We start from the raw sequence: 21,383 nt of genomic DNA, 5'->3' as shown, positions 1-21,383 counted from the left end.
GTCCTCTACGTTATGCAAGAGATGCTATGCTAGATTTTTAATCAAGAATGGAAACATAAAAGATATGCAAATCCACAATATATCCTTTAATACAAAGTTTTCGCATCTTTTTGACGATATCGAGGATTGTTTGACGCGGTCCGAAATAAAAACTTCCTTATCGTTAATTTTCAAGCGTCGCTCGTTATTCAGTTGCGCAATCGGTGTATCGTATAATTGAATCAAGCTTAATATAGCCGTAATGAGAATGCATATGCGTTGCAGACAGTATCGCTAACTGATATCGTGTTTCAATTTACATGCGCTCGATAATATTACCCGACGCGATATCGACGCTGTATTTTAATTACCTGCCGGCGTCAGTCCGTAGAACTCTCGTCAATTTTTTATTCTTCGTCCTTTCTTTTCCTTCGTAGTTCTCGTTCCTTGCTTCCTTTCCTCGTTTTTCCATCCTACAGTGCATATGTCAAATAAATATTTTTATCTACCCTGTGACAACTGGTATAACCGTTATTTAATACGAAATCGTTCGAATTAATAATCCCGAGATAAAAGATCAACGACGAGATACGTCACATTTCTTACCTATAATGGCATACTAGTTTTCCAATCGATGTTGAATGTTTCCTATGCCGCGTGTACGTGGAAATGTTGGTAAAGTTTGCCATTCTGAAAGAAAAAGGATCGAACTTTTAGTAGATATCAGGTTCGAACAGTCTTTGGCGATTCTCTTTCTTATAGTTTAATGATTGATATCTGGTTTAGAAAAGTAGATTTATTGTACCGTGTAGATTCTTCTATAAAGGGCTTATAAGAGAATTGTAAGAATACTGTTAGTTTTATTTGAAAATTTCTTCTTTTCTACGATTCTTTTTTATTATTAAATTAAAATAAAATAAAATATTCCTGTATTATTTAAGAAACATTCCTTTTTTTAAAGTCTGAGTGTTTATATATATAATTTTTTTTTTTTAATGGAGGATTCATTGATTTTACAAATTCGGCTATTAAAAGGTGATTAATTATACAGTTCTAATATAATATAATAATATAATATAATGTAAAATAATATAGCTTCGTTTTCGAATCTCAATTTTACCGTGCTTTTTATTATACAATTATAGGAAAGGTAGGATTAAAGTTATAAACTCCTCGACATAGTATTCACTAACATAATAAATTTCCTACTGTTCTGAACAAACTGGCAAAGTATAAAAATACATTATGAGACATTTAGCGACAGAAATTTTTCGTATTCTAAACACGATGTAAAAAAGCTAAACGAAATATCATCCATTGATGTTTTTCCTGTATCTGGGTGCATGTAAAACCCCGAAACTCATCGACGACATTCTAAGACCTCTCAATCTCAGTTTCCTTGTAAGTATTGGTGGGCTGTGAATTATTTATGGAATATTTCAATATACAAAAATGTACAATAATATGTAGAGTGTACATACTACACACACGTAAAAGAAAACATTTCAATTCTCTAAAGAACTCATGTTCTACTTCTTCGATTGTATGCGTAAGAATATAAATTTGCATAATCATTCCCAATTCAATTATAACCATAAGACCCTTGCCGATCCATACTATTTAAAACAACAATTGTGACGATACTTATACCATCGGCAATATTCTAGTACCCCTGAAAACTAATTGGGAATGGAATATCCAGGAAAACAGCCAGACAACTTTTTAGGTAACCTAATTCTCCGCAGTAAATACAAACGCAATTAAAGTGGAAAACGAGAATCACGCTAAATACACGATCATTGGAACCGCTGGAGAACGTTGTAGACGATAATGGCGGTTTGGCAAGTGGATATGGGAACAACGCGGCAGCGTCTCGTAAACTTTTATTGCGCAAAGAACTTAAAGGATGCAAACCAGCCGACAAATGAAAGACACGCCCACCGTAACAATTTCACTTTTGCGTGTTTTACGGGCGAGCATTTCGAGCCATTAGCGTGTAAACTGGTTCCGCTCGCGCCCTTAAACAGTCGACGAAACAATCCCCCGTGAAAAGTTGTCGTAAACTGACCCATTTAGGGTTTCGACGATTTTCCGCTCGTTGATTATATCGAGCGTGCTCGTTTGTTCGCGTGGATGGGAAGAACGTTGACGAACGAGGATTGTTTTCGAGGCTCGTGTAATGAAATTCGAGTGGATTCTTGCAAAGGAGTTTCTTTTAGTTGCATTGTCGTCCTTTGCTGTTCGAAACGAAGGAAACTTTCCAATTGAAGTTTCGAGGATCGTTGTTGAGTCGTGTAATTAGATTAGAATAAGAGCTTCTTCGGGGCAGTTTCTTTTAAATTTGATCGTGTCGTTTCAGGTTTAGAATTTAAATTCGAAGCTGGAATTACAACTTGGAATTGGAGATCAGTTGACTCGAAAATTACAAAGTTAAATTTTTAACGCGGCACGCTAGATGCAACGTAGATCAATTTTCAATTCTCTTTATCCAATTACTTCCGCGCGTTTCTTCAATATCGAAAAACACCGACAGATTGCACCGATTTTCGAAACAAAGAAGCAGAGTGCAATTGTAAAGTTCCGTTTCAGTGGTACAGCATCTTTCAATCGATCCGTAAATTTCGTAGCACGATCATTCGCCTAATGGCGAGTTCCCATGGACGGAACTGCGGCGTGTTCGGCGGCAATTCGGCCGCAATGCTTTTCGTTACAGCTGTTGGGAAACCGACAGCGGTGTTTTCGATAGATAGCGAAACATATTCGCGGATCGAGTCCATTAATCCTTTCTCTTTGCCGAATGCTTTTGTTAATAACGGGCTCGAGGCTTTTGACCGGGTTTGTAAAGATTCGTAATCGGCAATGGGCTTGAATTTACGAGAATAATATAACGTACGGTACTTAATCGTGCGTTTCAAAATATCTGTTAGCCGATTGGGGGGGGGGGGGGATGTTGAAATTCAGTTAACTGGAAAGTTTCTTCGAACCGATCTTGTTCAATCTCTTAATTTCGTTCGTCGAATACTTAGATTATTGGCTAATCTGTTAGAGATACATCTGGAATGCTGGAATGAAATAAGAATTATGATCTATAGGATTATCAGCTGCTGACGTTATGCGAATCATTTATATCATTCGTTGATATTGCTTCATCGAGTTTCACTTCAAAACTCCTGTTAATAAACTAAATCAATATTATGTTTCTTTATAGAGTTACATACCATAAGGATACCGAGCCAACTACCATTTGTTTCAACATGAGTTTCACTATCTTCAAACTTATTACTTTCCATCTTTGAAGGAGCTTCGTATCTCTGATAAATAGAAACAGACCCGTTGCTTTTAGTTTCTACCCGCCGGGCATCATCTTCGATCTCCATCTAAAAATCCTAGAATATTCTCCAATGAACAAACCGGTACGCGTTGCTACACGGTCTTATCTGCATATGTGGCACTTTCAAACATTGCATAATGAATTTTCCGATAGACAAAATATTTAAGAAATAGCTTTTCCTCGTAAGAAGAAGGTTCATCCACCTTCGCGATAATTGCATGTTTTATTCATACCATTTTCTATTATCGTATAATATCAACTATTGTCTTTATCCACGTCGACTATATACCGTTGCCTGAGATAAGATCACGGGCAACAATTAGATCAAAGAGCTTCGTCCGCAGAATATTTCATACATTTGCAATAATTCGTAAGTGTCCAAGTACTTACACACGATACATTTATATAAATTTGAAGAAGCGTCGCAAGGTGGATCAATGAAGGGTGCCGGGGTTGAGGACATCTGGCAGGGTTGAGAGCTGCTGGCGGGCCAGGGTGGCAGCAGAGAGCGAAAGAAGAAGGTTAGCTAGGTTGGCGGGGGCCGGATGGAAGGAGGAGAGGGCTGGCCGACGAGGGATGGCGGAAGGTTCAGGTGGAGGGGTCGATGGTGGCGGAGAAAGGTCGGTGAACCCGGGGTCGATATCCGCACGGCGACCGACCAACCTAACATCCACCCCAGACTCCCTGCCTCCGCCAGCTGATCTACCTGATCTCTCCGATTAAATTGCGCGAAGGTATACGCTTTTTCTTTCCGGCAACCGCGCCACGAGCCGCGTCCTTGCACCCGTCTCTAAATCGAGCCACGTGTTCCGGCCACGAACTTTCGCGAACATCGCTTTCGATAAAATTGAAAAGCAGAAAGTAGGAGGAATCGAAAGGAAGAAATTCCTCTTTTTGTCTTTCGTCACCTTCCGCTTTTTTCCTATTCTAGTCGTTTGGCAGTTGGCTTACTTAGTATTTCGTGGAAGTTCCTCGGGTTTTTAACATTCCAGTGAGCGACAGAAGGCAGCACTTTTCTTGCCTCTCAGACTTTCTGATAATCATCTTTCTAGCTTTGCACGGTATTAGGATATTTTTTTCATTTTTCTTGTATTTTTCTATTTGGGAAACGGTACTGTGATAGGCACAAATGGTTCCCAAGACTCTTGCGACATTATCGTCGCTGGTTGACAGTAAGAAGAATGGGCAAGATTTCAACGATGCGTCGTCTTTGAGAATATTCAAGGTTTTCTTTGTAGACCTTAGAAACGATTTCTCGTTTGGGAAATGGTGATTGAAAAAGGACACGATAGGCACTTTAGTATTCACTTGTTCTTTGAGAATATTCTAAGATTTTTCGATGGAGATTGAAGATGAGATTCGGTCGTTAGTTTAGATTTGGTAGAGAGTTTCACGTGCTTTGTGAATATTTTAAGATATTTCAGAGAATCTTGGAGCTGGTATTGGGATGGAGGAATAGTGGTTGAAAGGAGAAGGATACACGTGTCCAGTTAACGTTGACACGATAGAAGGTTTTCATGTTTTTTGGATGATTTTCGAGAATTTCGTAAAAATTGTTTTATTTATGTTTATAGAAATTTTTGTATAGAAATGAGGTACCGTATTATAGTAGCTACTGCATTATAGAAAAGATTTTTCTATACCTAACATATTTTTATCCCTGTTATTTATACTCATAATACACTTTTGATACATAATCCTCAACGTGAAATTGTAATTTAGAAAATGCTCTCTTTAATATTATTTTTAATTTTCATTTCGTTAAAATCCAAAAATATTTTTTTTAGTAAAAAGGTTCTTTCAGTACCTATTTTAAAAAAATATGTTTAAACACATGACGTGTTTTCGTGTAGGTTAGTAATTTCAAATTTTTCGTCCACCTTTATTCATCACTTTACCCTCTGTCATTTTATAATCGGAGGGTAGTTTAAACTTCCCCTCACGCCTAAATCACCATTTTCAAATAACCTTTTCAGGTGAACGTTCTACTTTTACGATTTTTCTCGCGTCCATCTCTTTCATTACCTTTCCAAGGCACCTTTTTTTATCAATTTCCCTACGTTTTTCGATCACTTCGTCTTTGTTCTTTTTTTTTTTTTTTTTCTAAAGCTTCTTTGACATCGCGCGGAAAACAATCTCATTCGAACTTTTTTCCAGATTTTTATCTCAACGAGGGTCTCTTTTTGTAAAATGCTCTTCCTTTGGTAGCGAAGTCAAGCTCACCTGTTTTAAATGTGTACGTAACCACTTAAACCCCCTGAATACTTCGTGCAATCCGAAGTCTAATTTTCTTTGCGAAATCCTGCTGTTTCACGACCGGTATAAAAGAATTCGCTAGCTCTTCTAATTGGAGTGTTGCAAGATAAATGAGCAAGAGCAACGAAACTTGAAAAAAGAACGCCCCGATACCGCTCCTGCTGTTACAAAATTATTCTTTTAGTTTGCACTTCAGATCAATTAACCTCTGAAGTGTCAACATGAATTTCAAATGATTTTCCGCCTCTTCTCGGTTTTTATACCTTATTAATAAGAAATTCATTTTTGGAAAATTTCCATTCGATTGTTTACCACGCCGATTAATGTATTAAATTTGTATCATTGTCATTATGTATTGTGTATTATTATCATTTTTAATTCATTTTAAATCATTGTTCATCACATTGATGTAAATTTGAAAAATATCATTCATTTGAAATTTATTCTTTTACTACCCTTTTGGTGTAAATTTTGCTTTCGAATATCTTTTAAAATTGTTTCTATGGAAATATTCATTTTGTAATCTTCAATCTTATCTCCGATTTCTTTTCATGTCGATTCAAATAATTTCCATTTGCCACAAATTGTTTAATTATAATTAAAGATATTCTAGCAGACATCAATACCATTTATATCAAACATCTACGTGCACCATGTTTTATTTAATCATAAATTAATCTCTCAATTTTTCCTCCTAATATAATTTTCGATATTTTATCCCATAGCTGATTCGCTTAAATTTCCAGAAAATCAATACCTTAAATATGTACTTTGCACGTAGCCTCCTATCATTTCTGATCTTTTTATTTCATTAGAAATTGCTCTCTAATCGTTATTCTCTCTGAAAATAGCTTGCAGTTATTCTACCACGGAAATGTTTCTTAAATTTCCGCGAATATCCTCTACCTTTTATATCTACAACGAACGGGGTACATTACAGTTTCTGAAGAATTTAAAAGTCGAATTCTCGTTTCTGTTGATTAACCTTCATCGATTTGTGAATAACCCTGACGTTGTAGTTCCCTGGATTGGATTAGCGTGCCGGGTCCGCCTTAAGCTCCCGTGTTCATATCATGGGATCCTGTCGATCCTTCGTGATTAAACCTCCTCGAACACATACATCAACCACCCTGGATTATGGTAAATGCACGTATTATGGACGAAAGACGCCTTCAATCTATCTGTTTCTTGCTAAATCGTTTCTGCTTTCAACGTTATCAACGTTATCTTTACTTTGCTAAGATACAAGATTTCCCGATTTTGGTACTCGTCCTTTATTTAATTTCAATTTATGTGTTTCATTTAAACATGGGGTGTTCGACGCTTGGAAAGTTTATTTTGCAATTCTTTTGTATAAAGAGATAGAATTGTGATATTTATATAGAATAATATATAAAATAGCCAAAGTGTAATACTCGTTGTATCACATTATGGACAGTTGTGTTATCCATTAAATATCATAAATACGATGAACACTTTACCGTAGATCGCCGCTTTTTAGACTTTTCCTTGGAAGAATGTTACGCAACCCTAGTCGTTTTCGTAAAATAAATACTCAAATAAAACGTGAATAGATAACAATAAATCAAACAATTTTTATTTTAAAATGCTCTTTGAAATATTTATAACTCTGTCGTTTATTACCACTTACAAGGACAAAACTAAATTTACATATTAATGAGGTAAATGTGCTTGTTTATTTTTGCACGAAGAATTTCATTCTGGCTGAATATCTGATGCGATGGAGCATCTTTATTTTAGTATAGATACGTAGCAGATGTCAGAAGTGTGTTTAAAACAATTTTAGAAGTGATTAGGTATTCTGTTCCAATTTCAAGCAAAAATTCATTTAAGTGACTTTTTGGAAAGCTGGATTTTTATATCTACGTCGATTAATAACTTGGTGAATTCTTCTTGATTCTTTAATGATAGATGATTGGCATTTTTATTTGAGCGGTGTGTGGCAGTTACAAAAATTTACACGATTCCATAATTTGAAAATCTCTAGATATCTCATATATTTTTGCATAATACACCCATTCCGAAGATTTATACGCTTTTAAATTTCCCATAAAAGCGTATAAATCCGCAGTATATGTGTTACAAATTGCAACTATTTTATCCTAATTTAAAAGAAAAAAAAAAGAAAAAAGGAAGATACCATAAAACTAAACAAAGACTAGAGTCGACCAAAGCCTCAATACACTTTGATTAAAATGATAGTTCTTCGACACTGAAGAGAGTCGAAGGGTCAACAGTTGGACCTGTCGGTCCCGTAGCCGCATTACGTCTCATTATCGGTAATTGTAAGAATAAATCTTTGCCGACGATCTTCCGTCGGTGTCCGGTCAGTCTGGCCCCGGGGTGCGCATAATTTCCTCCATGGAGCGCATTTAAACGCTTCCTCCCCTGCTGTCTCAGCTTCCAATTCAGTCCGGAACGTCGCTAAAAATACCGATACACCGAGTGAGGAACCCTCCCGCTAAACTCGCGACCATTTTAATTTCAAAGGGAACACCGATCCATCTCCATTTATCGAACCTGATGCTCTTCTCAATCGATCGATACTGTGTAAGCAAGCTGTAACAGGATAATGCGTTTAATCGAATTAATTGATAAATGAGAGTTTGACATTAAGTTTAAATGGAATTTAAGTTGCAGATGTAATCTTGAAATAGTTATAGTTTTAAATATACATAGCGTCCATAGTGTTGGAAATAAGTGGTGGTTTGATAGGTTCGATATTAAGTTTCGGATTCAATTTATATTTAATGAAATAGATCTCGAGGTTATATTTTAATACTTTAGAATGTAAATTTGTATTAGCTTTTGTTGTGAGTATTCATTGAGAATAGGGTTGATTCAATATGTTTAACGCGGAATTTGAGATTATTTGACGAGAGTGACTTTTAATATATTAGGTTCGAGTGAATTAATGTTGACAATTTTTAAATACTCTGATCTTCCAGATAATTCCTATCTAAAGAAAACACTTCTGGAATGTGGCACATTAGTTACTCTAAATCCAATTCTAATACTACAGTATCGTACATACATAGTATATCGTACTCGAGAATTTTTCAAAAAGAACCTCACAGACCTGTTAAATAATTAAATAGAAATAACAGTAATCAGCAAATAAATGTTTCAGAATTATTCTTACAATCATTGCAAAGATATCTAGAATATCACGAAGATGTGAAATAAGTAGAAAAAAACCAATTATACTATGAACGGTTATCTTTCGAAATTTCAATCATCACGTATGTACATCATACATGTACTACACTATGTTCACGTATTATGTTTTGCATTGAATACTTCCATAAAATCTTTCTCAACGTAGCGGCCCGATACGAACAATCAACCATTTCAAACCTCCTGAACTCACACTATCGTCTCGACGATTACAATGCTCCCGTTGTGCCGGTTATTCTAACCAGCTGATCTACGCAAACACTGACCAATTCCGTTATTAGTCTCTGATAGGGCAAGACACATTGCCCGCGTGGCTGCTTATCACTCGTGAACGTATTATGCCAGTACATGTCCACGAAGTTATGGCGCAAGAAGTGTATACGCATGTATGTATGTGTATACGCGTAGTAAGAGTCATATGCAGTAATATAGTATAGAACACAGATACGTAAAGACACGTAGAACGGGGTCTCTGAACCCCGCAGATACAATCTCTCTCTCTGCGCACGCTATCTATCTATCTGCTTGGCTGGCGAGAGAGCCGGCCTCACATACCTCCCGTCCTACGTAACGTAAAAATGCGTCCCGACACGCGTACAGAAAATATACACGGAGTGGCCTCTATTCACCGGCTCCTAGATACGCTGATACGCGGCTGCTGGCTCGTGCCTACCGGTATCTCGATCTTTTTCCTTCTATTCGGCCTCTCGGTCTCTTTCATTCGCAGAGGGTAGATGCGAAGAATCACAAGTATATGTATATGTGCAGCGGAGGGTTTGGTCCATGATATTGATCATGCGGAGAATCGAAATTTATTTGTCAGTGTTTGAAGAGGTTTGTGAGTTGGGTTAGGTTTGCTTATTAGTTATTGCTGGATCGAGGACGGGTTTATAGAAATTAGTATCTTCGTTCAGAAAAATTTTGTTCGTAGGAGTGTGAAGAAGTATGTGAGTTGGGTTAGGTTTGATTGGTTTACGATGATAGTGACCACGTAGAGAATCAACATTTATTTGTGAATGTTTGAAGATGTTTATGAGTTGGGTTAGGTTTGCTTATTAGTTATTGCTGGATTAAGGATGGGTTTATAGAAATTTGTATCTTCGTTCAGAAAAATTTTGTTCGTAGGGGTGTGAAGAAGTATGTGAGTTGGGTTAGGTTTGATTGGTTTACGATGATAGTGACCACGTAGAGAATCAACATTTATTTGTGAATGTTTGAAGATGTTTATGAGTTGGGTTAGGTTTGCTTATTAGTTATTGGTGGATCGAGGACGGCTTTATAGAAATTAGTATCTTCGTTCAGAAAAATTTTGTTCGCAGGAGTGTGAAGAAGTATGTGAGTTGGGTTAGGTTTGATTGGTTTACGATGATAGTAACCACGTAGAGAATCAACATTTATTTGTGAATGTTTGAAGATGTTTATGAGTTGGGTTAGGTTTGCTTATTAGTTATTGCTGGATTAAGGATGGGTTTATAGAAATTTGTATCTTCGTTCAGAAAAGTTTTGTTCGTAAGGATTTGAAGAAGTATGTGAGTCGGGTTAGGTTTGATTGGTTTACGATAATAGTGACCACGTAGAGAATCAACATTTATTTGTGAGTGTTTGAAGAAGTTTGTGAGTTGGGTTAGGTTTGCTTATTAGTTATTGCTGGATTGAGGATGGGTTTATAGAAATTAGTATCGTCGCTCAGAAATATTTGTTTATGACAGTTTGAAGAAGTATGCGAGTCGTGTTAGGTTTCATTATTACTTGAAGAATTGGGGATGTGTTTATACAAATTCATATCTTTTATTAATGAGAATACGATTTTATACACACTTTTAGCAATAACGAATTTATTTGTAGCATTGGAGCTTAGTGGAAAAGTTTGTGGATTGGGTTTGAGTTAGGTCTGTTTACTTCAGCTCTTTAGTTCACCTCAATTGTTGGAGGATTGAGAATGGGCTTATGCAAACTGCCATTTTTATTATTCATATATCGATGTGAAATGTAGATGGCAGTTCTGTGCCAATTTTGTAACTGTTAGAACAGGTTAGGGATATCAGAATACAAGAAGTACCAATTATCATTTTTAACGTATGAAATCTTCAATAGTAATTTTCTTTACAATAAATAACGAAAGAGAAAGAAATATTGAAGAATGTTGAAAAATGATGATGGAAAGAAAGAAGCAGATACGCGAAAGGAAAACGACTGGCTAAGAGGAAGGTGTAGTTGAATTAACTATAAATCAGAGCGAATTCAGGCGATGAGAATTATTTATGGCCGGCTCGATCGGACTCGCACAGACCTCTTTGAACTGTGTTTCTCTTACGGTGCACCATAAATACGATAGCCGTGAAGAATAGGGACGGCCGTAAAATTCAAACGGTCTCGCGACCACGATTCCTTCTCTCGTTATAGCTGTAATATAGTATCTATTAGCGTAGAAAACTCTTGCAGCTTCTCGTGTCGTTGACGTACTCTCCATTCGAGCCTCCAGCTCGAAGTTATCTTCCAATCAAATTCTCAATTTTCAGCAGCGTTTTGCTTCTTATAAGCAAAAATAGAAATTTTCTTTTTATCGTTATTATATCCAAGCATTATGTTGTTTCTTTTTTGTCAATTTCTAATACAATTATCTTGAAACATATTTTAAAAAATGCCGATGTACAGTGTTTGAATTTGAAAGATTCAAATTGAAGCTCAAATTTATATTAGAATTTCAATTTATATTTGCGATTCGAAATTGAAATTGGAATCTACATTTAAATTTCGCAAACATATACTGCTTACAAGTTACGAATAAAATAATAATATAATAAGAATAGATTCAAAACGAACAGTAATATTCCATCCGTTCTTATTTCTAGCGAAATAAAATTCTGCAAATTTTTTATTAGATTAAGCAACATCTAATAAATATTATGTGTGTTATTACATCAGTGCCGTTTCAACACTGTATTCAACGCAGTATTTAGGACTCTGTAAAGAGTTGTTCACCTACTTTGTATTCTAAAGTCAATCTTATAAATATGTCAAATTAATTATTTGTTCCCTATAGAAACCAGTACAAAACGTCCTAATAAATCTAATATATTATTTCTCCAAAAGAAGGTACATATGTTTATGAGTTTTTAATCTGCAGTCAATCTGATAAATCTATCACAATTTAATTATTTCTTTTCTATAAAAATCACTGAAATAGTCTAATAAATTCAATATATAATATTATGCGATATTATGCTCTCTTCAATAATAATGAAACGTATATGAATCAGCTACATTCTAATCTGGAATCGATCAGATCAAATCAATCAAATGAACCGTTTCTTCTTCATAAGAAAACCACCGAACTAATCTAATAATCCCAATATATAATATTACGTCTCTTCCAACAACAACAAAAATAATTCCCATATTAATTAGCTAGGAACCAATTCGTTAAATCAATCAAATTAACTAGTTCCTCGCTATAAAATGCCACTATGGAACAATTCAATAAGTTCAATCCACTACATTTTCTCCAAGAAGAAGAGCACATATGTATCTGTGTCGATCGATTTTTCTCTGGCTGACGAGAGAAACCACGGAAATCGTTGGTTCGGTTGGACAGCCGACCCCAGGGGTCGAACGATCACCGGGTCGCGGGTTCAAGCGTGTGGTTCGTGCGCGTTCCTCCGGCGAACAGGCTGGCTGAACATCGGGCGAAGGGGTCGAGATGTGCATTGGCCGGTTAAAATGTGGGGCAGTGCTGCGATTCGTCCTTGGTATTCGTGCGTTTCACAGTCCACCTCGAATCCGTTCGTCCTTCTACCGGGTGATTCTCGCGGTTCCAAACTGAATTCGTGACACGCTTCGCGATCTCGATTTCCATCTTGGCCTCGATTCCCCCGGTTTATTTTATTTGTCCCGGCAGTAGATGTTTTGTTTAATTGTACGCACACATCCACACGGATAACTATTTTATTTAATCGTATGTTGGTCGTATGTCGATACGATTCGAGCTTGAATTTTAAATCCGATGGTTACAACGTTGCGTTCCATGCAGTTTTTATGATCTTAATAGCGCCAACTTATGGCTCGTATCAGCTCGTTTCATTGGAACTTTTATGTAAAGTAAAGGTCACGGAGGTTATTCGCTTTGGAAATTTCGAAATCAGTGAGAAGATTTAATACGTTTGCTCTAAGATTCGGGGATTGACCCTTCGTCGTTGTGACACGTGGTTTATGTACTTTCCAGGTCTTTTAGATTGACCTTGCCTGGTATTAATTCGATTTTGCTGTATAGTATCCATTTACAATATTTTATGCTTTTTTCCTGACAATGATTTGACAGCATTTTCTGATTCTTCTGTTTTTCTCAGCCAGTAATACGTAGCAATATAAAACATCAATACAGTTGCGAACAGTGCTATAAAATCATCGTACAAACCGGAATTATACTTATCAAGATTGGTATAATTTCTGTTCCAGGATGTAATACGAAATACTGCAAGAGTAAATTATAGAATATAAATGACTATTACCCATATGATAATTTAAGACGAATGTTATTAATACTCGTAAATATCAGTCTGAAACATTTTGTCTGCCGCTCATATTAGGTTCCCCGAGAAGTGTCTTTCTTTCGCAAACGTATTTTCTACAACAGTGCACCTTCGTACAAAGGTGGAACCAAGTCTGTGAAATGTCGCGGTGTTTATCTCAACAGAACAAAATGGATCGTACGTAACTCGACAAAATAATATGAAACGAAAAACGTCGTGCCTCTATTATTTCCTCATAAAACGAAAGAAACTTTCCGGACAACCCGATAGAAATGAAAATAAAGGTAGAAGAGTAAATCAATAAAAAAAAAAAAAAAAAAAAGAAGGAAAAAAGAAAAATGGGGGAAAAATAAATAGTTAAATCGATAAGGGCGAAATAAAACCATTCCAATTCCTCAGAGATATCGAGAGTACCGATACAATCGCGCAGCTACCGAGCAATCAATATAAATAAATTGATAGATACAACGCTATAAAGCCGTTATCGGTTTTTCTATTAGAGTGAAAAACTGCAATCAATCGTAATCTTTTTTCCGATAATCAGCGAGAAATCCGGTTATGGAGGGTTAACAGTCCTCTCGTTCCCTCTAAGATAGCAATGGCGAAAGAACGTTGAAAGTCTCGTGATCGTTCGCGCGACTAAAATTTCCTTAGAACACGCGCAGCTGCGATCTATAGTTCGCGTGATCGCTCGCGCGATCGAAACTTACGTAATTGCTACTCGCACGACCAAAATTCCTACCTGCACGTTGCTGCAATTGCCCGTGCTATATATGTACGGTTGCAAATTGTTTTCTTGTTCTCCGGTGATTGATTTATTAGCGATCTTTGCAAGAGTTAGAAATTCGATTTCTTGTTCGCAAAATCTTGGGAATGGTGATCTCAGTGATCGTTATTATACACAGAGATTAATGCATTAGTACGTCTGCGAAAGTCAAGTGGTTAGTGTTAGAATTTTAAAAATTGTAGATTTATTGGTACTTTGTGAGTTGATGTTTGTATTTTATCATTTTCTGACTGGACTGTTTCTCATTTTGTTAGAAACAGAGACAGAATCTAAATGGCAAGTATTTATAAGACTATTTTAGACACCGTAACTTTATCTTTATTACAATTCCCACAGTTAAAGTCACAGTTAAAGTATTTATGGAACTAACAGCGTAAAAAAGCTAGCAAATTACCTCCAACTTTCATAAATATTCGAGACCTTCCTGTTAATATATATATATAATTCATTTATTGTAGATTACAAAATGAATAATTAGCAGATAAAACTATCTTTGGTATTATATCTTTATCTCTACCGTAGTTCCAAAAAATTCTATATATAACACTCATACCTTTAAAAAATCTGCAAATATCGACGAACTGTTCTCAGCTTCCACAAAAAGAATTCGGAATATCCCAATTAATTTGCATCTATTCGCATCTCAGAAATATCTTTCATATCCTATTTTTCCCTTCGTAACAATTTTCAAAGATAGAACATACACCTATGTGTATTCAAAGTCCGACAGAACAGCATGCAAGAGCAGGAATGATGTGATTGCTCGTGTAAAAAGAAGAAAAATACGTAGAATAAAATTTGTTTCATTTTCGAATTAGTTCCCAAGAAAATCGAGCTTGAAAATTGATCAAGCGTACTTGACAATACTAAGTTCGAACTGGACAGGACTAAATAATCGACAGGAGGTTATTCTACGTGTGAAAACAAGTCGAAAACGTGGAATACAATTTTTTCACGGGACGATTTGTTTCCGAGAAAAAAAATTCTGTTCCATATATCTTTCTTTTTTTACACAAAGAATCACATCGTTTCCGCTTTTACATGTTAGTCGGTCGGACTCTGCACATATAGATACATCACAAACGACATCCAAGCACGATCAACACGCAATCTCCACGAATACCAATCAACACGTTGAAATTTGAATTTTCCTGCGTCATCCCTCAACCTGTCCACACCTCTACGCACTCTCATCGTCATGGGTATATTACTATTCTCTAACCACAACCTACACCATTCACGGCAGATGTCAATACGCGTGGAAATGCTAACGAGCACTTTTCACCATGCTGCACACTCTTCTCCTCGCTTGGTATCGCCGGCAGCGTAGAAGAGTATCTACCACGTCGATATGCAGACAGAGAGAGGATCGTGGTCGTCGCGTTCATGACTCGCGGGACTTGCGTGGCTCGTGATTTAGTCACGTAGCTGGCTCGTTTAGCCGTGATCGTTAGCGGTCGTGTTATATGGGTGTAACGTGATTCTCGTGTCACGTAGCGTAACGCGTAAGCCCTTCGTGCTAGCGAAAACGAGAGAAGGAAACGACCGTATTGGACGAAACGAGCGGTAGAATGAAAAGGGTTGGAAGGTAGACTTCGTGACGTTGTGTCGTTCGAATGGACTGATATTTGGAAATAACCCGACGCGTGCTTCAACGAAAGTGAAACGAGCTTTCGTGATGTTTAATGGACAACCTGCTGAGGCTTACGAGGCTTTTGTCGAGGTCATTGGTTCTCGGCTGATTTTCGGGGTCGTTGAAAGTTGGATGCTTTTATCATTGGTTGACACGTCGATTTCTGCACCTTCGTTGAAGCTACATCATTGACGTGGTCAAGTTTTGATCAGGCGGTTTCTGGGAAGCAGGTCGATTTCTGTATTTCAGTTGGGAATCTGCTGATTTCTGGACTTTATCCGAGAATCTCTTGATTTCTGAATTTTAGTTGACGCGTCAATTTCTACGTTTTTATTGGAAATCTGTCGATTTCTAGGTCTGATTAAAATTATGTCGATATTTAGATCAAACTGTTCGATATTAGACAAGAAGTCAAAGTTCGAAGTGGCTGCTTCCAATTACATAGACTCTGCTTCTACTAATTTCCATGATCAAGGTGTATAGTTGCTCATTGTAAACCTAACACGATTATATTAGGGATTATACATTATATTAGAGAAATTTGTTCCATTTAACGTTGTAACAAATAAACAACAAGAATACGAAATTGATGCAGAAGAAGAAAATGAACAAAACCGACACTGACTATGATAGAGAATATCATAAATCTACAGATCCTAGATCCTAAAAGAAGCAAAACTTCCGTTGATTCCGCGATGTTTACCAGGTCGCGGGAACAAACGAGAAAGTACATTGAACCTATGGTAGATCAGCGGCTGCCAGTTTCGTGATAACTGGCAATGAGTCAGAGAGAGCAGGCTCATGGGCCTCGATAGCCTTTACCGGCTGGCTGGCAGGCGCGAGATTGGGAAATCAGACATTACCGGCGTTTCCGTCTGCTTGTGCACGTATCACGTGTACCGCGAACAGGATAATTTGTGTCGAACGCGTGACCGTGCTGGCTGAGATTTATGCGCGGAATAGCCACGCGCTAGTGTGCCTCGATGTTTATCTAAATCGCTGTCCGATCTCTCTCCCTTTCTCTGTATTTCGCTTCGGTTAACTGTTTCTCTCCTCTCACGTATATGATTGTTGGTTGGTTTTGTGGGTTTTGCTTCTAGAATGGGGACTAATCTTGGGCCGTTTATCAGATGCAAATGTTCCGTCTTTGCGAACGAATATGGATAAGGGTAATTGGTTCGTAGCTGCAATTTTGTTGCTTTAAAGAGCAGTCCAGTAAATTTGTCTATAGTGTTTGATTAGATTAAAGTCGATTAATGACTCGGAAGGTGGTGAACGTTTTGTAATTTAATGAGCTATCGTTATTATATGTTTGGTAACGTGTGTATACGTGTTTGGAATTATCAGTACGTAGAATTTATAATACAAGTTTTCGGTTTGTGATTTTACATGGAATTATCAACCACTGTGTTTAACGTGTATAATATGTGTATGTTAGTTGCATTAGGAAAACTGTGACAACTTTAAGAGTCGATTTATAAAGAACTTATAATAAGCATGTATAGTGAATAGAATTTATAATGAAGTTTTTAATAGAGTAGTTAAAAGATTAATAAGGGTACGTTAATATTAGATGATATTATCGTCACTAAAATCTGGTTAATATAACATGGTTACAGAATGATGTAAGCCCAGGAGCTAAAACACGTCCATTATCCTTAATGACGCAAGGAAATACGTTCGTCGCAATAATTATATCCACTTTAAAACTGCCAAGCGATCAATGACATAACGGTTCGTGTTTTTCTGCTTTCAGGTAAGAGTCACATGTCATCGTTTACAAATATTCTTCCACTTGCAATTTCGAAGGCATTTAAACACTGGACCTGACAAACGTAACATCTTCAAGGTACGATATATATACAATAGTTACAAAAAGTACTCATTTCCATTTTATTTGTCATAGCATTTACATGCCAATTAATTAACTCCAAGTATATAAAGTTTCATACCGTTTGGTAGTACTTTCATATGACTAGAAAAATGTAATACTGTGAAACGCGGAGACTTGATAGCGAAACGTTTCATTGGAAAATAAGAGTATGTACCTATAAATACTTTTTATAGCCAGCGTAATTGTAGCCACTTGGCTAATAACTTTTACTCGAATGTACATTTTTAATAATTATGTTTGAAACGTAAAACTTGGATGAGTAGTTTTAACGAGCCCGCAGCTGGTGTGTGATTGATGCACACACGTGGTCTAGGCTGCTTGTTAGCGCATTAGTAGCGTACCGAGATTTCCTCGAAACGATGTCAAGGCCGTGACCTAATGCAAGGTCGTTGTCCCCGGCGCGTCTTTCTCCACCCCTTCCCCCCCTTTTTCTCTCTCTTTCTCCGTAACATCTATTTTCCGGTGTTGGAATTTTCACCGTGTACGAGACAAACTCGTGGTGGAATCTATGTCGAGTATGTGGAAACTCTGACATTGGTCGTTCAGAATCTGATTAAAAATCTACTTTCTTATAGAGAAACATAGTTGGGATAATACGGTTTTTTATTTCGTTGAAAAGCCACAAGCTTAGATACATTTGCAAGCAAACCATCCCGTACATAGGAAATTAGAAACTTCTGTTCAATATTCTTCTGTGTCGTTTATTCTGTTTTATTCTGTTAACGTCAGAATTGTCAAAAGTATCAAAATGATCCAGATTTTTGATTATTACGATTATTAAAATCACGTAGGTGTTTTATTTTAATTATAAAATTAATATCATTTTTCACTGAAAAGATTCCTTATTTCCATCATATCAATGCAATTATGAAAATTCATTTATATGTAATATATTTTGATACCTAGACACGTTCCACTATATGATTAGAATTAAATCGATATGTTGAACATATGTCGAGTAACGTAATATAGAACAATAGTCAAATTTTGTGAACAAAATGTATAAAATATTCCTACTAACTGTTAATATCGAACCAAAATAGAGTACACGTGATATACGCAGCTTATAGAAGCTCTTCGAATCTCGGTGCCCATACTCGTTGTAAACATTATACGTAAATTGATATTGTATAAGATGCGTGCGTTTTATGAAAAATAGCAAATTATGTCATTACATTGAGGAATTTCCAGAACCTGTTTTTCAAATTGTCCGCCATATAACATTTTTTTTACGATCTCCTTATCTTGTCTTACACGTAGCAATGACGTCGTCTCGATGCACGAAACACGTAAACTTGAACGACTTCCGACCGATTTTACCATCACAATATTTCAGTTTCATCGAGTATATAGAAAATATTATCAAAATGTATCCGGTTGATAGTAATGTGTATGTTGTTCAATACATTCTTTCTTTCAACTCTCTCAACCCTTGTGAGGCGTATACGGTGATGAAGAAAAATGTTGGCACAGACCAGATTTTCTTGTAAAATCCTATGTAAAATTCTAAACTACATACAGTCTACAGTTTTTGTATCCATTTGTTCATATATATCAAGCAGCAAGCCTATAAAACGTAGAAACACGACAAAGAAGAAGCCTTATTATTTACGCATGATTTGTTTTTCATGTAACGTGGTTATCGATAGATTTCGCAGAGTTTGTCGTAGCTGCATAAATTTAAATACGGTTACGTGTATGTTATCTAAATAATAATAAAATGAAAAGCAATAATAAAAATTAAAAACACGATATATTACGCTACACGACGTAAGGAAACACATTTGTACGCTATAAAACCAGACGCTGTATAGTCGAATTTTCCGTTGTCTTTTTCCATGCACGTCGAAATAAAAAGCTTCCTGCCTTTCTCCAGAATATCAATAAAAGCGGCACAAGGGTCAAAAATGGACCGTCTCCAAAATTTCTAGCACAACTACAGCGCCCATTTTTCTGGACCTTTGGTATCTTCCATGCGCCGCTTGACCTTTTAACGCACAAATCTTTCCTGAATTTGATTATTCCGTGAAAAGTTTCAAAATCGAATCGTAAAATGTTCGAACATGACTGACTCGCGTAGCTCTACCTTATCACGCGCGTCAAACGTAATTTAAATGCAAGAATCCGCTAGAATCCTGTCTTCTTCGATCGATTTCCACGGGTCGATTCCCTTGGCGACATGAATGGAACAGAAGGCACGATTCGCATTTAGGTCTCGTAGAACTGCTAGTCCGGCCGATAAATATGCGACGCCGCACGTCCGCGGATCGTAGGAAGTTCTCGTCGCTTTCTTTCCTCTCTGGCTGCATTCCCTTGCCGCTCGCGTGTAGAAACCGACGACAACAACGACAACGACAACGACAACGACAAGGACGACAACGACAACGACAAGGACGACAACGACAACGACAAGGACGACGACAACGACGAGAACGGTGAGGATCGCCAGCATCGCCGGATCGGTGTCGGTGACCCGTCATCGAATCGACCAGCTTGACAATTAGCCGCGTCAGAATCCCAAACGACACCGTATCCGACATCGACACCTTTCTAATCTGCATGATAAAGGGCCGATGTAATTAAACGCCTGGATAAACGTTCAAGACACCGTATGAAGCCTATTATGCCACCGTGAGTCATGCCATTCCTATCGATTATCGTTTTGGTGCGGCTAATTTAATGAATATTATTACGCGATATCGATTCCTTTCATCTTCCGTTTCATTATTAATTGCTGGTTTTCAATTGACGAATTAATGAGCCTTTGTCTAGGAATTGTTTCGAGCTGTTAAAGCACGACGAGCTGATTCGTCGTTTGGATTGTTCATCTTTTCGATAGAATGGTTTTTCTATGCTAACATTGTCTGGCATATTACGTTTTAATAACGTTCGTTCTAATTTTATGGGTTGTTTTATGGTGTTATTAGAAATTAAATTAATAATAGTTGAAAGTGTTTCATTATCGAAATTCATTTGCCCGTTAAATTTTTATTATTATTTTATATTTATTATTGAAGTTAGGTAATAACTCTGTCGCGTTGTTTGGTTTCTAATGAGAATTACGGTTAGATAGGATTTTTCATAGCATCAGTTTGCTCGTAGATTTTCCAGTCGGTTATAACAAAGGTAAATAATAAAATAAATAGTTACAGGTTGTATTTTTTATTTGTTTTGGGAATCGTGTACATTGCAGGACGATGAAATATTGAAGCGTTCAGGGAATTTTAGTTTGTTCTGGTTTGCCAATTTTTGGTCACCTTCTCGTCATCTTCATTAAACTGTGTAAATGATGTCGAAATGGAATTTCTGATAAGATAATTTAGTTAGAATACGTGTCCATTAAAACACCATGACAAAGTGTAATCCCTTTTACAGTGAACAAAATTAAACATAAAAATTAATAACTCGAAGATGGAATATTCCTATGACTAATGAATATTCACAAGATGCGTTTAAAAATATTTCAATATTTGTATGATCAAGGAAGACATTAACCACAATGAGCACTGATTTAAACATCTAAGGTATCTTCAACATCAAGAATTGAAACATCAAGAATTACATTACTTCAAACTGAGATCTATAGCGATCAATGAAACTAAAAAGAGTAATTAAAAGTCATAACTAAGTAACTAAAACAATAACTAAACAGTAACTAAAAAGTCATAATTACCGATCTAAAGTTGTAATGTTCTATCAGCCAGAAAATATATGATCAATGATTCCTAGATCTTTCATATTCTATCGTCAAAAAAAAAAAAAAAAAAAAAAAAATT

The 21,383-nt window shown here is 36.5% G+C and overlaps 1 protein-coding gene and 1 long non-coding RNA gene across 7 annotated transcripts in view; one reads left to right on the top strand and one right to left on the bottom strand.

Annotated features, from left to right (window-relative positions):
- The window catches only part of LOC100648854 (ABC transporter G family member 22), a 280,612-nt gene that overhangs the window by 133,342 nt on the left and 125,887 nt on the right, over positions 1–21,383 (top strand). For 3 of the 6 annotated variants that reach the window (XM_012320933.3, XM_012320930.3, XM_012320931.2), the window contains exon 2: positions 17,470–17,562. The exons of the other annotated variants lie outside the window; for them this stretch is intronic. The gene's annotated coding sequence lies outside the window, so the exon portion shown is untranslated. The remainder of the gene's footprint in view (positions 1–17,469; positions 17,563–21,383) is intronic. 6 annotated transcript variants of the gene reach the window in all.
- On the bottom strand, positions 243–15,901 carry LOC125384761. The gene is made up of 3 exons (XR_007223521.1): positions 15,313–15,901; positions 586–669; positions 243–452 (listed from the first exon to the last, which is right to left on the bottom strand). It is a non-coding gene; the product is annotated as an uncharacterized LOC125384761 (long non-coding RNA).

The sequence above is a fragment of the Bombus terrestris genome, chromosome 3, assembly GCF_910591885.1.
Source record: "Bombus terrestris chromosome 3, iyBomTerr1.2, whole genome shotgun sequence".
In the NCBI taxonomy this organism is placed as follows: Eukaryota; Metazoa; Arthropoda; class Insecta; order Hymenoptera; family Apidae; genus Bombus; species Bombus terrestris.
This window is presented reverse-complemented; position numbering and strand designations above follow the sequence as displayed.